This window comes from Trichosurus vulpecula, chromosome 1, assembly GCF_011100635.1.
Source record: "Trichosurus vulpecula isolate mTriVul1 chromosome 1, mTriVul1.pri, whole genome shotgun sequence".
NCBI classification, from domain to species: domain Eukaryota; kingdom Metazoa; phylum Chordata; class Mammalia; order Diprotodontia; family Phalangeridae; genus Trichosurus; species Trichosurus vulpecula.
This window is the reverse complement of record NC_050573.1, coordinates 361712944-361721918: the sequence shown is the minus strand read 5'-3', so window position 1 is coordinate 361721918 and position 8975 is coordinate 361712944. Positions and strand designations below refer to the sequence as shown.

The window sequence follows — 8975 nt, the reverse complement described above, 5'->3', positions numbered from 1 at the left end:
AAGGGGAAACAAAGTTTGGAAATGACACTATCCCAGTCTTCATGTCCTTGCCCTTCTATGATCTAGTGGAGGGGTAATAATAATATACAGTATAAAGGCATCATAGAGATGTATAACAAAGCTCAATGCAGTGGAAAGAGCAGTGGCTTTGGAGTCAGAGGACATGGGTTCAAATCCCACCTTGGTCACATAGTGCCCAAGCAACTCAGACTTAAAGACTTAGTCTTTCTACACTTCAGTTTGCTCTTCTACAAAATGAGTAGGTTGGACTCTGTGGTCTCTAAGCTCAAAATTGAGCCCTAAAACTAAAATCCTCTGATCCTGTAAAAAAAAAAAGCTGTGTGTTTACCCCTTATCATTTATCTGGGAAGCATAGCTGCTTAGTGCACTGCCTAAAAGGGGTGGAGAACCTGCAGCTTCCAGGCCACATGTAGCCCTCTAGGTCCTTGAGCACAGCCTTTTGACTGAATCCAAACTTCAAAGAACAAATTCCCTTAATAAAAAGATTTGTTCTGTAAAACTTGGACTCAGTCAAAAGACCATACGCAAGGACCTAGAAGGCCAAATGTGGCCTCAAGGCCGCAGGTTCCCCCTTCCTGGAAGAGAGACTTGGCCATGGGCACACCCATATGACAGAGACAAGACGTATAAAAAATCTCCTGGGTTAAAGTCATGATAGTTTTCATAATTTAGGACCTTCCTGGTAGTTGGACCACAGATTCAGAGCTTGATGGAACCTTTAATGTATGTCTGATAATGAAGCAGGCATCTCATCTTGATACAGAGGCAATGGACTAGAAGCACAGAATGGGACATTCATTTTCATCCATGAACATGAAAGGGAAAGGGGAAAAAATACCAAAATCCTGTATCCTGAAGTACTTACAAGTGTGCAAGAGAAAAGAATAGTAAACTTTGAAATAACAACACCTTAGCTGTGTTATTTTTTATTAATTCACTCACCTGTCAACCCACTTACCTATTCATCCATCCATCCATCCATCCATCCATCCATCCATCCATCCATCCGTTTGTTTGTTTGTTTATTTGCAGAAGCACAGAAAAAGCAAGGGAAGTGGCATATTATGGTGCATACCAACTGTAAAATAGGCAAATTACAAGGAAGGGAAGAAACTGAAGCATTTGGTTTGCTAACTGACAATGCCAGCAGAATGGAACCAAATTCAATAAACATGATTGCTATCCAGAACTCAGGATCTGGGAGAATAGATAACCAATATTTCTATAGCACTTCAAGGTTTGCAAATCGCTTCACATACATTATTTCCTTTTGGCCCCACAATAACACTGTGAGGAGGGTACTACTACAGGTGTTTTTCAACCCATTTTGTAGATGGGGAATGACTTGCCTGCCCATGGCGACATGACAAGGAAATGTTTAGAAAGAAGATTCAAATTTAGTCTTCCTGATTCCAAATCTAGCATGCCAATATCCTCTATGTTGCACAGCCCCTCTTGTGTATAAGACTTAAGCAAAGTAGAGTGGTACAAAGTGCTAAGTGAGGTCTGAGAGTGGAAAGATCTCTATTGATTGGGAATGGATGAAAGTCACGAGAAACCACTGGTGATAAATATCCACTTATTACAGTCATAAGATGTGCATCCCATGAGCCCAAACTTGTTTCTTGATGACATCAAGAATTTGGAAACCCTCCAGAAAAAGCTACAGCAAAAGCAACTGCGAGTGCAGGAAATAATGTAAGGACAGGGCAGAGTTGCATATCATTTCCTTATATGTCAAAGAATTTCACCAAGGAAGAATAAGAGGTGATGACTTTTCATAAAAATCCTTTTCTTTTGTCATGGGCTTGCCAAAAATCAACAAACACAAATATTTCTCTATGCAAAGAACAGAAAAAGAATATAACGAATCTATGAATTTCTATTATGTACAGCTTGTTTTTATGGTATATATTAAATTTTACACAGTTGTAGTAACATTTTCCTGCTTGTCTGTCCCCACTGCTGTACTTTCTTCTGCTCTCTTCACTTCATTTTATTGTGTTTTGTTGACAGTCTTCTTCTTTTCTTCTTTTGCGGGGGGGACACTACTATCATTATTCCCCATTCTATCCCCACAATTCTCAACTGCCTCCATAGAAAATAAAAGTCCTCTTTTGTATCAAATAAGTACAAAAAAAGCAAATTTGCTCCATTGGTCATAGATGAAAGTAAATGTCCCATTCTGCCCCTCTAGTCCATTGCCTCTGTGTCAAAAGATTAGAAGTATGCTTCATTATCAGTCTCCTGGAGTCATGACTTATTATCGCATTAAATCAGAGTTCTTAGGTCTTTCAAAAGTGTAGTCTCTTACATTATTGTAGTTATTGTTTATATTGTTCTATTGCTGCTCACTTTACTGTGGATCAGTTCATATAACTCTTCCCAAATTTCTCTTAATTTCTTGCTGCACAATAATATTCCATTGTATTCATATACCACAATTTATGCTGTCATTTCCCAATTTATGGGCAGCCGCTTTGTTCCCAGTTTTTTGTTACAACAAAAATGCTTCTTTGGTTGTAATTTTTTTTAACATATGGGTCATTTCCTTCCATATTTGATAAGAGTTAAGGACCTTAAAATATCCCAGTGTAAAAAACGCTGTTTGTCTTAAGAGGATGTAAAAGGTTCTACCTCCCCTTATGGTAGTTGGGGATTTTTGGTCTTAGTCCTAAAATATCATATACCTCAGAATGTGATTAAGGAACTTCGGGCAAAGTTCCACTTTACCCCCCTTCAGAACACCTGAGTGATGAGTCATTAGAGAAAAGGGGATGTGGGCAGAGCTGGTAACCTGAGCTGGTGGACTTAATCCTTCACTGAACTCAGGACATGCCAGGCTAAGGAGCCATAGAATCTCTAGGAGGAGCAATGGAGGTTACTGAAAGGTCAGTGCTGGGAACCTTGAAAAACAGAGGAGGAATCTTTGGGACCCAGAAGGGAAAATGGCTTCTTTTTCCAGGGGATCAGGGGCCAGGATAGGACCCAAATGGATGAGCAGGTGTGGAACAGATGTGTAGCATAACCAGCAGGGCCCAAACTAAAGAAAAAAGAAGTAGGATATGGGAGGGAGTAAGTGTCCTTCCAGACCTGGAGGCATTGCCAACCCAACTATCCTGCAAACTGGGAGCATCCTTGCTGAGAAAAGGGATTTAGGGAAAGTCACAAAGTTAGAAGAGCACTTGAGTCTTGGCAAAAGTTTGGGGTTTGTGCAGTTGGCAACTGAAGTTGGCAGCTGAGATATCTTGTGGTTCAAAAGTCAGGCATGAAGAAGGATGGAAAGAGCTTCATATATACTACGCTGAGGTCATGGCCACCAATGAATTGTTATAGAAGCAGAGACCCTGTGGGAAAGCAAGGGACTCTGCTTTTTCTCTTTTATCTCTGTGATGTGGCTTGGAGCAAGCTCAGATAGCTTAATGAGGAAGCACCCTGAGAGACTTGTTACAGGCATGTCCAGATCACCTAACACCTCCCAGGTGGAAAACAACTACTTTTGAATGTAGTCAAACCCTGATTGCTTCTTAACCCAAATTTCATGGAAGTAATCCAGATTTATATCAAACAGGGTCAAACAGCTTTTGGTATAACATTGCCATCGACAATTTATTCTTGGTATATTTTATTTAGGCTTGAAAAGAGCCTTTCTCCTGAGCAGCTTATTAATTCAAAAAGCAATAATGTTGCTTCTACATTAGTGAAAGCCAAGTGAATTTTGTCATTTTTCATTCTTCTGGCTAGGCTCTATGGCTCCGAATTACAGACTGCCTCACAAGAATCACAGCTACAGGTGACTCAAAGGACAGTGAATGAGAAGGCAATGATGAGTGTAGCAAGGCTGCAGTATGTTACTATCAGCAACTTGAGGATAGGTGTGCCAGGTGTCAAAATGATGGCTGACAAATGAGTGACTTAAGTCAGCCACGAGTCTGACTGCATATATGGGCTTTTCAATGCAAACTCTTCCTTCTTCACTTTAGATCTCCCACATAGGGCTATAGAACTTGCAAATACTCATACACATAATGCAGGGGTGTGTGGGAGCAACTTGGAACCATCTCAGGAGAGTCAATTATTAAATTTTTAGTGTGAGCGTTTATACTTCAGAAATGGGCAGACACTATAAATCAGAGCTTGATTTATTGTTTTGTTGATTTCTAGACTTAAGGAAATGATGAAGAATAGTAACAGTAATTATAGCAGCTAGCATTTATATAGTGCCTACTATGTGCCACTCACTCTACCTTGTATTGAAACCAAAGTCTAGAAGACTAAGTCATTTGCCCCAAGTTGCTTGGGCACTAAGTGACCAAGGAGGGATTTGAACACATGTCCTCTCACTCCAAAGCCACTGCTCTTTCCACTGCATCAAGCGTTGTTTTACATCTCTCCGATGCCTTTGTACTGTATATTATTATTATCCCTCCACTAGATCATATAAGGGCAAGGACATGAAGACTGGGATAGTGTTGTTTCTAGACTGTTTCCCCCTCCACCTATTGAAGTACTCTACACACACTAATTGCTTACTAAATGTTTTTTGAATGATTGAGTGAAAAAATAAATGAATTAGGTTGGCCCTCTTCTCTCTAACAGTAAAGCTGGCTTTTCCCTCTTTGCTTTCTCCTGATCCATCAGTGTCCACATCTATGTTTCTTTCCTCCTGTTGCCTCTAGACTGTGGTTCATTTCCCTTTCCCGTTGTCATTCTTTTATCGTACTTATCCCCACCTGCTGCTCTGGGCACAAACCTCTCCCCACTCCTCTACCTTGCATTTAATCCTCACAACAACCCTGGGGTGTAGGTACTGTTATTATTCTCATCTTAGAGTTGAGGAAACTAAGATGGAGGTTAATTGACTCATCCAAGATTACATAGCTAATAATCGTCTGAGGTTAGATTTGAACTCAGGCCTTCCTGATTCCAAGCTCAGCACACTATCCACTTTACCATGTAGGTAGTAATGCAGATTAAACTTAAAAGTGTGTAGTGACTACATTTTTCTTCTTGGAGAGCCAATTGTTAAACATTTACCAGTATACATCTGTGTGTATGTGCATGCACACATGGGTGTGCATGGGTATGTGAGTGGGTAGATGTGATTGTGGGTCTGGGTATATACTCTTATGTATAGATAGAGCACCAGACCAAGTCAGGACCTGAATTCAAATTCTATCTCAAACACAGGTTAGCTGTGTGACCCTGGCCAAATTACGTAACCTCTCTTAGCCTTAGTTTCCAAATATGTAAACCACTTACAACTCTTTACTATATAAATATTAGCTATTACTATTAGTATGAAAGACAGATAGTCTTGGGATCAGGAAGACGTAGATTAAATTCTACTTCTAACATATACCAACTTTGTGACCCTGGGCAATCATTTAACCGCCTGGCACTCCGGTTGCCCATCTACATTGGTAGAGTAGATTCTCTACACCAATGAATATATACATATTTTTATGTTATGCACATATTCTGTACATATGTATTGTATATTGCATAGTGTATTTCATATATTACTATTTATATTTAAATATATATCACATAGATTATATGTGTATATGTATATATTATGAGGGGAATCACTGTTTATATACACACATACACACACAGGGTGATGCCCCTTACAAAACTAAGGGACATAATAAGCAAGTAAAGATTTCAACATATACATATATATGAATGTATTTATGCAAGTTTGTGTATGTAAGTGCACATGTATGTCTATACACGTATATATGTGTGGAGAGGGAGGGAGAGAAGGAGGAGGAGGGGAAGAACGAGGAGGAGGACTCTGCTTATTTCTTATATATTCTTAGAAAGTTCTGTGTATATATAAGATAATGAATGACTGTAAAACCATCTAAGCATGTTCCTTCCCCCTCCCATGGCATGCTGTATACAATAACATATAAAACTAATAACAGGCTGGGCAAGCCCCTCCTCCCCTTCGCCCTTCCACCACTTGTGGTGGCCAAAGGCCCTACAGCATAGACCTTGAAGGTCTAGGGAAAGAAAGCCAGTGTCTCAAGAGTGGGGCCTCTTGGGTATAAAGTAACCGAGGCCAAGCCAGTGTCTTCATTGCTCTGCTCACCAAAGTGTTTTCCTTGGTGTAGAGCAGTGTCAGGTGGCAGTGACCTGGGAATCATGGCCCTCTGAGGTATTAGAAGAGCAAACCTGAATTGGAAATGTATGATAGAAGCAGCCCTATCTCATCTTAGACTGGGTGACTATGAGCTATCCATTCATTGGGCATCCTTGGCTAGAACTTCAATCAAAGACACATAAATGGGTGTGGTGCTTTATTTCCATGTTTAAGGGAACACAGTGTTTAAAGTGCTGTGAAACTAGAGATGGGAGGTGGTGAAAGATGTGCATAGTGCCTGTTCTCTCAAGTGCAGCCCAAAACATGAAGTAAAAGTCATTATCAGTTGCAGCATAGCCCAGGGGCTTTTAATGTTTTTATAGGAGTCTAAGCAGTTGTATTTTTCATCATTCTGTGGTGGTGTACAAAAATGCCAGCAGAACAAGGAAAATAAAAGTGGGTTAGGTAACATGATTTATGTCTGAAAGTATTTTACTGAACTTTGTCCATGATAGCTTCTAGACAACTATTCTCTTCTAAGGACCAAGGTGCGGTCTTGCAGTCTCAGACCTCCCTGCTGACACTTGGCAAACCCTTTCTGATCTTCTAGAAAGTTGATGTATTCCTGGTGTTCCAAAGCCATGCTGAGCTTGATTGGTTCATCTGCAAACGTATTGTCTACCCCTCAGTCAGCCATGAAGCCCATCAAGAAGTCATACAGGGCCCAGTCCAGGGAATCTGTGTTCAGTGTGTAGTCTGTGTCCTTCCAGTTGGACCTACTGCTGGGCTGAAAGCTAACTTCCCTGATAGAGAAAATGTCACTCTCCTCCTCTTCTTCCTGTCCAACCTCATCCTGTAGATAGTAGCAGTCCAGTCCTTCTTGGTATTGTCCTGCACAGCCTCCACCACAAATTTCAGGGTTGTTTTAAGTTCAGGCTCTTTCTGCTCTTCAGCCTTCTGTCCCTCTAGTGTCTCTGTCAAGTGTCAGAGGGATACCTTAATATTGAATGGGATCATAATCCTCTCACCAACTAGTCTCTAGACTAACTTGTCTTCCGTCCCTTGCACACACAGTTCCCAATATCTTGACATCTTGGGAAATGATTTGTGTTCCTGGATTATTTTTTCTCCTCTTTAATTTCATCTGACAGGAATTCTGCAAAGGCCTTGTCCTTCTTGGTATGAATCCCACCCCGTTCCCTCCCACTCCATGTGCATGAGCATAGGCTATGCAATCAAAGAATCTGGGTCTGAATCATGGCTTCTGCCAGACATACCTTTGAGAGCTTGAGAAAGTCACTTAACCTCAGCCTCATAGGCTAGTTTCCTCATTTATAAAAGGAGGGTTTTAGACCAGATGACTTCTAACATCCCTTCCAGCTCTAAACGTATGATCTTATGATTTTATGAACTTATACATCCAGAAAAAGAAGGGAGCTGTTGTTGCATTGAGGATGAAGGGTAACAGATTCCTGAAGCCTTTAACTTGTAGTCTCAAAATAGATTTTTTTTAAAGCAGCAGACCTCCAACACATAAAGGATTTAAGGAACTACGTGGATTAAAAACATGTGAGATGAGATGATATGAATGTGTTATAATCTGAACCGATGGAAGGAATAGCCATAGTGATTAGATACACATCTAATTGAGTATTAATGTTAATAATTAATTTAGTTTTAATAACTCTATATCATTCCTGCTTGATGTAAGTATTGAAATTAATATCAGCATAAGATAGTTTTAAATCAGAAACTTATTAACTTGTATGTGTGACTATCAGCCATTACCTGTGCCTACGATTCTGCCCAATTGCCTATCCAACCCAGTTGAGTCCATCTAATTTCAAGGCCTTGATCATCCACAACATGACCCAGAGAAGAATTTAAGATGTGATAAGTGAAGCTTTTGGAGTAGATTAAATCATGAAGGGAGAGATTGTTAGAGAGAGAGGAGAGATCAGGTCAGAATCTTAGAGAATGGCAGAGCTTCGGGGGAAACACTGGATTTGGGGTTGGAAGACCTTGGTTTGAATCTTGGTTCTGCAATTAGCTGTGTGACCTTAAGAAAGTCCTTTAATCTTTTTTAGACATCACATCAAGTTCCTTATTAAAATCAATTCAACCAACATTTGTTAAGTCCCTATCACATTCAGGGCACTGCACTGGGCAAAAGAGGATGAAAGTGTAAAAATGGAACATTCCATGAAAATGAAATCCCCTAGTGGGAGGGAGATAACATACAGACAAGTATAAAGTACAAAGTAATTTTAAGAGGGACTATTCATGTGGGATGCTCATCTGTAAAATGGGAGATTATCTCTAAGGTCTCTCCTAATTCTAAATCCTCTGATCCCTAGAGGAGAAAGAAGCATATGGGGAGGAGAAAGAGAAATGGTCAGATGAGACTTGAAAGCCAAAGAGAGGAGAAAACTTCTTAGTGGTCAGCAGGTGCAGAGGTTCAAGAGAAGAGGTCTGATAAAAGAGCCAATGACTTTGACAATAAAGAGGTCGTTGGTGACCTTGGAGAAAGCAAAGCAAAATAAACTAACGCGAAAATCCATGAAGATAATTAAATAAGGGATAAGAAACAGAAACTGTTTACAACGGTGTCTGAGACGACAAATTAGACACTGATTCTTTCATGGCAAAAGCTTTGCTCTACGTGGTGGTGTTTTTTCCCACCTCCTTTTTGAAGTGGAGAACTTTCTCTATTTTCTTCAGGAAGTGGAGGGACACCAAGTTAAGAAAACACAAGGTTCTCACTTTCCTAAGTATTTTAGTCTCGTTTAGACTCATCCTTTCTTGCCTACAGGCATGCAGTTCAGTTGGGGATGTCTTCCTATCTCCTCTCGCAGCTAGCTAA

At 40.2% G+C, this 8975-nt stretch overlaps 1 pseudogene; it reads right to left on the bottom strand.

Moving 5' to 3' along the window:
- Positions 1-6638: 6638 nt before the first annotated feature.
- Positions 6639-8755, bottom strand: LOC118838482 (annotated as a pseudogene).
- Between the last annotated feature and the right edge of the window lie 220 nt (positions 8756-8975).